Genomic DNA, 9,243 nt, shown 5'->3' on the forward strand with positions numbered 1-9,243 from the left:
CACGAAGTATCCCAATTTCGCCGCATCAATACTTGTAATAATATCGCCCTTTTGCAAATATTATATCAGATTCTCATAAATTCAGTATCCTTTTCGCATTTTAACTACATCAGTCTTATCTAGAAATTATTAATGTTTTACTCGGAAATAAATTTTCTGCGCAGATCATTACGCGCTCAGTAAAGATAATTTGAGCTTACGGGAAATACTTTGGTTCATGTTTCACAACACATTTTATACCATTGCTCGTAAATACGTGAAGCGAGAAAGTCGAAATTAACTAAATCAAATTAGCATACCAAACGTGCTGATTCTGGGCAACTGATCCGGGATCACGAGATCATCTAAAACGTTTCGCATCTTACGACCGGAGGCGACGCCGGATTATGAAGACGCCGTGTTTCCGTGCCACGTGTCTCGTGAGTCCGCCTCCGTGCACGTCTCCGTGGCTTCACCGTTGGTTGCAATTAACCTCACCGCATCCTGCCACCCGTTTCCTAAACAGAAACTAGCTTAATACGACGATGCTTGATCTAGCGGATGCACCGTGTAACATAAACGGATAACCCGTAGTTTCTCCCTGCGTAAAATATTTACTTGCCATCTGACATTTCAGTATGACGCATGTTCAATATATACGCATTCGCGAGAGGAACATCTTGTTCCTGACGGAAAATAATGCTGCGCAATATTTTGCAACGTTTCCTGACATAAAATGTAATTATTGTTATTTTCCTCAGATTTGCTTTCACACAGTATATATACAATATATACAAATGTATCTGTGATAAAACGGCATGAACATATTTTTTAAAAGAAATAAGAATTTTCTTTTTTTAACAGTATAAATTGTATTATTATTATTCCTATTAAATGCAAAATACAGTATACCTCGTTAAAATAAAGTCAATATATATATTTCTTAGACAATTACTTTTATTCAAATATCGAATGTGTTAACGAAGATCTATTTTAAGAAAAAAAAGAAGAAAATATTTAATTAAAATATTTAATTAAAATAAAATTTGTAGTTTGAAAATTTTTCGATTTTAAATAATAATAATATGTTATGTACAGCCTTGGCCAAAAATATTAGAGATCTTATATTGGCCATTACTTAAAATTTTAACTTAAAAATTGATTTATGGCATTTACTGTAAATCATTCTTTGTTTCAAGAACTCTTTAAACTTATGTATAATGTCTGTAACCAATAGGTAACAGTGCAGATAAAAGAATTTTAGATAAATGAAGAAAATATAGGTGCCTAATATCTTTGCCCAAGATTACGTTAATGAAAAATACACGTTATATATATATATATTAAAATAGTCACGGTGAAATTGTCGCTGTTTGAAATCGCAATAATAAAGAATTAAATATTCGTCCTCGACAGTGCAGTATATGTAAGGAACTGCAGTGGAGTTGGTTCCATGCTCGCTGATGGTTGCGCGTGTTTTGCGGAGATTGCACGACACCACGAGGGAGCTATTCGTCTTAGTAATGCGTGAGGGTGTCCGCAACACGACAGGGCAGAGAGAGAAAGAGAGAGGGAGAGGTCAGAGGGAGAGAGAAAGAGAGAGCACGAGATATCCCACATCCCACACTGGCAGATGAGAACCGCAAGAGTTGTCGACGGATTCCCAGAGTAGCCACGAGGAAGGAGATTTTCGCAACCAGGGTGGAAGAGTGAAGCGATGTTGGACCGGATTGGAAGTGACCTCATATTAACAACCAATGCAGACATTAGGTATTTATGATGGTATACGTTACAAAGAATACGAAAAGCTTTCCCTTTTTGTCGCTTTTCATCGATATTTACCAATTGATATCCATCTTACTATCTGGTTACAATAGGTATGCGTTTGCACGCACATAACACGTAGATATACACTTGTACGTGTTAGGCATATATGTGAAGGAAATATACGGATCCTCAGGAGCTCTGCCCAGCGGCATGCGCGAGGATGAGAGTTGCCATTAATCTACCGTAGACTCGAATCTCGGTTAGGAATCTCACGTCGTGTGAATATCAGAATAGAGATCTCCTCGGCAAATTCCTGCAAAGCGCTGTGGATTTTTGCATCTTTAATGCGAGCCGCGTCCGGAATTTTGTTGGTGCAATCAACAGAGCTGCTCGTTAAGTTAATAGAAGAAAACTATTTTTATAGAATAAGCAGTCGTGAAAAAAGTAGGATAACTTTGCATATTTGCAACTTGAAATAACTTTGCATACTCGCATAACAGTATTTCATCAGATAAAACACATTTCAGATAAAACAAAGATCAAAAACTCAACCATGCTTTAGCCTTGATTAGAATTTTTAATAAATTCACATATAAAAATTATTTCAACGTAGAAACATTCTCAAAGATTCCCAAAGAGTCCTTTCCTCGCAACGTTGTTGATTTAATTTTTTTATAATCGAACGTAAAATAGTTGACTTTTTTTTTATCTCACGACTTTGTAAACGAATTGATAGATCTGCATTCTATAAATATATAATATACCTTTGATAAGGAGAGTTTCCACTTTCTAACTCCGTTTTTGACTTAGTAAATTACGGTTTGTCGAAAACTTTCACGCCAAAAACTTCCTCTATAGCCCAAGCGAATTGCTATTGAAACTTCGAGTTAGGCCAAAAGCTTCTTATCGACTATTTCTCTTATTGCAATGCGCGCTAGGAGCAGCTTTCGCAATATTTCAGTGTCCTCTTAACTCCGCGAATCTGAAAAAGCTGCAGGGAAAAGTTGTACGTTTTTGCGCACAGGACGCAGGTCACTGTGCGCGGAAGGATAAATCCGAATTACTCTTTGGGGATTACGGAAGCTGTTTTCAGCATGGATTGGAATTTCGGATACGAAAGGCACTGAAACTTTGACAGGAAATATTATAAATGTTTTTTTTCCGGTACGGATTTATGGTAGAATATTTATGTGTCGCATTCATTGACATCCTACATACATATAGCAAAATATACATATATTTCTACAAAAAACATTTTTCATATGCTTTTATATACTTTTAATATATATTTTAATAACATCTTTTATAATATTTCATCATAAATTGTTATAGCTACAATATCACTTCCTTTATTTAAATTCTATTATTTACAAATTAACCGTCAAACTTTGTAATATATACAATCTGACGTAAAAAATCTTTAAAATCTTTTTAATGCTTTATATTTATATAATATATACATATATTTGATATTGACATGAATATTAAAAACCATAAGAGAGGAAATAACGCGAAACGAAATTTCTACTTATAATTTTGCAGATCGAGGAAATTCCGATGCATCTAGAATATCCCGTAAATTAAATTATAAGTGATTAGATTATACACGAATCGGAACATACAATATCGTGTAATGAAGCGTATCCGTTTGCTACGTCATATTACATAAAGTTCTCCGCATAAACTCATCGCGGATAATGAAATCAGGGAAACTCTGTGTGTGTGTGTGTGTGCACACGCGCGTGTGTGTGTGAGAGAGAGAGAGAGAGATTTTCCGTGTTTACCAAATCGAAAAGTCAACCACTTTGCGACAATTTTGTACTCCGCGATTCTGGGTCATACCTTAAAGGCACGTCCGCGGTGCCAACGAAGAATAGAAGAAGTACATCGCGTCGTTGCCGACGACAATAGCGAATTCGCGAATTCACACGTGAGAACAATGTAGCGCGTGACGTTACGTGAGGCATACCGGATGGAATCAGGTCTCTCCGAAACGAAATGCAAATATGGCATTATTCTATTGAATGCACGAGGCTTTATATTTGAGAGAACTATGTGCCCTGAAATCGAAGGAACCGATAGTACTGCAAAGATGGTGCGCGACATGACTAACTTTCCCGGAAATCTGCATGTTTTAACATAAATTTCGCACGACGTCTTAAACACCTACATGCTCGTGATAAATTCTAAGGAACGAACTTTTTTTCCCTTTTTCATTTTAAATGAGGATATATATTTCCTCTATATACGGATATATCATTCCCCATGTCACTCAAAACTTATTTTATATTACTCAAACTTTTGAAGTGACGGATTTTAACGTTCAATATCTGACGATGAAACGTACCGTAAAATTCAGAAGGCATCACGTACCATACCTACAGACCAGTCGTTTTTATCTTTGTTCGGGCAGTCATAAAAGTGACGGTACCGTTTTCCTTGTTATCTTTTACCAAAAATATATTGCTGTATTGTCGCGATATATCAAGTATAATATTATAATCAGAATAAACTATTTTAAAATATATTTATGCTATATATGCAACACACTGCCACATATTAAATGTAATATAATAGACTATTAAACAACAAAAACTCCAAAACCAGGGCGAATGAGAGTTAGCGTGGTAATTAATACGCAATCTTAATTCTCTTCAATTCAAATTAGAATCTTTATTCCAACAATAGTACGTTTCAGTTCACTTTGGAACCATCTTCAGCAAACAAATTTAAAATATCAATCCTTTCATGTCAAAGAAAAATCACCATCAGATTAGCAGATTTGATGTTATAATCTATTCGAAATATTAAATTATCTTATAAATATTAATATTGAGAACAAGTTTCAAATTAACAATAAAACCGGTGACTCACCCCAAGACATAGGAATAGACGAAGGAATTCGTCTCAACATTGGATCAAATAAATACAATTAATATTCACTAAAAAGTATCAAATTAAAAACGCATGTTGCTCGCAGCTCGAACGAAACATGACTAATACACTTAATATACTGGGAAAGACATGTCAGGTCAAATCACGAAAATAAAAAGAAACACGAAAATAAAAAGAAAAAGAAAAAGAAAAAGATAATGTCGATACATAAACAAAATTTGTATAACCGAAAATATATAACTATTTGATGTCTTTTAATAATTGTACGATATATAGGTATGATGTACACCTGTATCTGAGCGTAAATTTAGACTATTTTGTTGCATTAAAATATAAAGGCATTCCGATATTAAACGTTTATTATGTTCCAAAAATTTCGGACGAGTTTAAAAGAATTAGTAAAACCTTTAATACTAAATTAGCTTTTACAAACTTAAATCAATTAGATAGTTTGATCAAGGGACATAAAGACATTCTCCCAATAGAAAAAAGAAAAAAATGTGGTCTATAAAATTTCGTGTAAAGACTATACATACATATAAAACTGATGTGTTTAAAACATATTGTAAATAGAAACTATAATGATAAAATATCTTTTTAAAGTCACAATTATGTAAATTAATGCAGGTCCAGTTAAGAAAATTGTGTACGGTTTCTTTACTTGGCAGCAAGAATATGTAGAATTCTGAACGACGTATGTTAATAAATTTTATCATGCTACAAAAGAAGCTTTTCTTAATCCAAAAAACTATCAAAGCGTCCATTAGAATTTCTTGTATTGAAAAATCAAAAGTGATTAAAATAATATAAATCGATAACATTTGTGATAACCTCTTGTTAGTTCAAGTTTCTTATACCAACAAAAAATAAAATAAAATATATAAAAATATCTGAAAGATAAAGTAAATATATAAGGTATATAAAGATATATTTATAAAGATATAAAGATAATTTTAAGAACCTTAAATTTGTAAAGATATATCATACCGTTTGATACAATCCCGGAATTCGGAACTAATTCACATAATATCTTGAATAGAGAATTCCATTTCAATGCAACTTTTACCTCGTCGTGTAATGCGCTCGATTTAAAAGTTTGAAATATTTAATGTGCCGTGTACTCACTCCGTCATCGGTTACGCCGAATACGGCAATTTAAATAATTTCTTCGCGGTTAATTGGATTAATTACCCCCGACGCGTACAACCGTGGCTTTCTTATTTCCTCCGGACGTCCGCCTCTCGAAACGGAAATGAAAAAAGGAAAAGCGGCGAAACAAGCTACGTAGAAGTGTTGGCAGCGGTCGCCCCTATCGTAGCCGGATCGGGGAACTTTCGACGGCTAATAGAAATAAAAGAAAGTTCTCTCCCCGCAAGCATTGCAGTCCAGTTCAGGTTCGTTGCGTCTAAGAGGGTGCAATAAACGGCCAGATTTTCACCGGAACGACCAGCAGCTAACGAACCGAGCGGCAGTTAGACCACATTCAACCATTAGTGCCACTTTTTTTCAGTGCACTATGATATCTTCCGATACGATCAGAGGAAATAAAGAGGAAAAAAGAGGTTGTATTAGCTTACAATCCCAGTGAAATTAACAGTAGCAGATATCACAAAGTGTTAAAAAAAACAAATGTACAGTTTCTCGTTAGTTATTTTTTTTCTGCTCTTTTTTATATCCGCTTTACTTGTAACAGCTGTGCTCTTATTCGACTGAGATGAATTGGATTGAAATACGATTTATAATAGCAACGCTCAAACTTGAAATGCAATTGTCAAGATTCTTCAATAATTCTATAGACAATAAGCAGTTATTTTAAAGACCGTACTTGCCATTCTCATTAGTTTTAATGAATTAATACGTGGAAAATTGATTTCTCGAGAAATTTTCCATTGTTTCAACAAAAGGGTTAAAGCCCTTCGTGCACACTGCACATTTAATTAGATTGCAATTTTATTTGCGTTTTCATTTATACACTAAATAAAGAAATTTGTGGGATGTTTCATTTTAAGCTTATTTAAATAAGCTTCTTTTATTTTAAGCTAATTTATATTGCTAATGTGCATTTTATATTGTGCCAACAAAGTTTTCATAACTGAAATTATAAAACAATAATTATCGTGTAAAATTGAAAATATAAGTTCTATAAAACCCTAATATTCGCAAAAAATGTTTGAAATAATAAGACATTAAAATGTGATTTAATGATTTAATATGTATAATATTTTATCAAAAAGAAATTAAACATGTAAAATAACATATACAGTCTTGGCCAAAAGTATCAAGCACCTATATTTTTTTCATTTGCTTAGAATTATTTTATCTACATTTTGTTACCTATATTAATTATAGACTTTATAATAAGTTTAAAGAGTTCTTGAAACAAAAAATAATTTACAGCCAATACTATAGATCAATTTTTACGCTAAAACTTTAAGTAATGATTAATAAAGTGCTTAATATTTTTGGCTATATTTCAAAGGCAGTATTTCAAACATTTTGAAAAATTAAATTTTTAAAAGTAAACAAAAATTTCTAAAAGTAAAAATGGATAAATTTGTTATGCAAAAACATCAAATGTAAGTTTTTTAATTATTAAAACTACTCTTGTGTAAATACGGAATAATATCGTTGATACTAATGATAAGCTTTTATATATTTATTCGTAAGTAAAATATCGGACGTACATTTACATTACATCCGATTAGCTAGTCCATATTATCGTCCGTATTAGCGGGGAGACATTTATTTATTCAACAAACCGCGGAAAAAGTCCGCAACGATCGATGCTACTGGAATCGCTGTGACACTCCTTTGCAACTCGCGTTCAACTCGCAATCGTGTTAACTATTGACACTATTGTATCTCGCTGACAAATCCCTGTACGTATACATATTGCGAATTCTCGAATATAAGAAAGTGATGGTACAAAATACCTAAATCGATTGTCGGTCGGCACAATGGAACACCCAACCCCAGGTATATAACCCCCGGTTGCGCCACATTTACTTCGTCGGACGATGAAGTCGGATGAGTTATAACCATCCACGACCTCTTTATTCGTCCCTTACCATTCCATGCTTCTCCTTATCTTCCCCGCCTTTCTCGCTCTCCATTATCATCTTTAACAAGACGTACTCAGCGAATTCGTTAATGACTGCCTGAAAATGTCCGTTATTAAAATTAGTGCGAGCTCGTGTTTCGGGATGCGTCTTCTCCTCCTCATCCTCCTCATCCTTAGCTGCTTCGGATTACTCCATCTCCCAAGATTTCTCTTAACGTCTTAACATGCTCTCGCATTGAATACGCCAGAATTTCGAGATACCCAACGGTGTCGGTAGAAGCTTTCTTGTATATTAAATCCAAAAGCGGAGTCTACTCGCATCTATAGATGCGAGTATACTCACGCATCTACCACCGGAAGAAACATCTTCGCTATGGAAGCGCGACACATACATGAGATTGCGATAGGCGTACACAAACGGCTACGGGGGAAAACGGGATAATAACGGGTGGCATACAAAGGACATTCTGCACAAATGTATTATCATCTAGAGGGTTACTTCATCCGCGCACGTACGCACAAGTACGCTACGTGGACTCGTTTCAGGATAATCGCTGCCGCAACTCTTTCCACCCGGAAAGATTTCCTTCGCACGATCGACTTTAGAGAGAAAATTTATCGGCAGGATTTGTAAGAGCGCACCAGAGGGTCGACCTATGATACGGCGAACCGCTTTCCCCTTCGAAATCCTTTAGAATTCGTCTCAGTAAAGGCTTAAAAATGTAGGAACTCTTAATCTACAAAGTTACTAGACTTTTCAATCATTACTACGTGAGCCAAATAATTCATTGTAATATTCGTTATTATAGGAAGTTACCACCGAATCTTACATGGCAATTTGCCAAAATCAAATTGTAAAATGATAAATTTCTCAGCTTATTATTTAATAAATCCGTACGGAATGATCAATATTTAACCAGTATTACATGAAGCGGAAACAACGCATTGCTTTCGTGATGTAGAATTCATCATAGACTCTCAATTTATAGAAATGTTTCAGTTGCGAATATAAATTACAAAATATCTCCTGTTTATAATTATTTTAAATTGAGCGACATGAATTTTCGTGCAATAAATTGTCTGCTTAAACTGTTTTAAAATTAAACATGGAAGAAAAATATGCAGTATGCTCAAATTTTCAATACAACCTCCAATAGTATATCCTATAAGCTGAAATAAGAAAAAAATGTTATTTAAACATAAGTCTTTATAAGTGCATCACTAAAAAGTTACAAGAAAAATATAAAATACATAAAAAAACAGTTTTACCTTTTTAAGAGTTCACATTTTAAATTACCGTTTCTATATAACAAGGGATACCATTTAAACAAATCGATCTACTAAATAGTAGATATCTATATCAATTTCTAAAAATATTTTTCTTTTAAAAACGGTAAATGCAGAATAAAATAATAACATATATATTTAAGAAAGTTTACTAATAACAAATAAAAAAACGTCTAACATATAATAATATGATTAACAAATTAAAAACTCATATTTGACATGTTTGCTATCACGCATTTAGTTACATATAAAAA

The sequence above is a fragment of the Trachymyrmex cornetzi genome, unplaced genomic scaffold, assembly GCF_001594075.2.
Source record: "Trachymyrmex cornetzi isolate Tcor2-1 unplaced genomic scaffold, Tcor1.1 scaffold198, whole genome shotgun sequence".
In the NCBI taxonomy this organism is placed as follows: domain Eukaryota; kingdom Metazoa; phylum Arthropoda; class Insecta; order Hymenoptera; family Formicidae; genus Trachymyrmex; species Trachymyrmex cornetzi.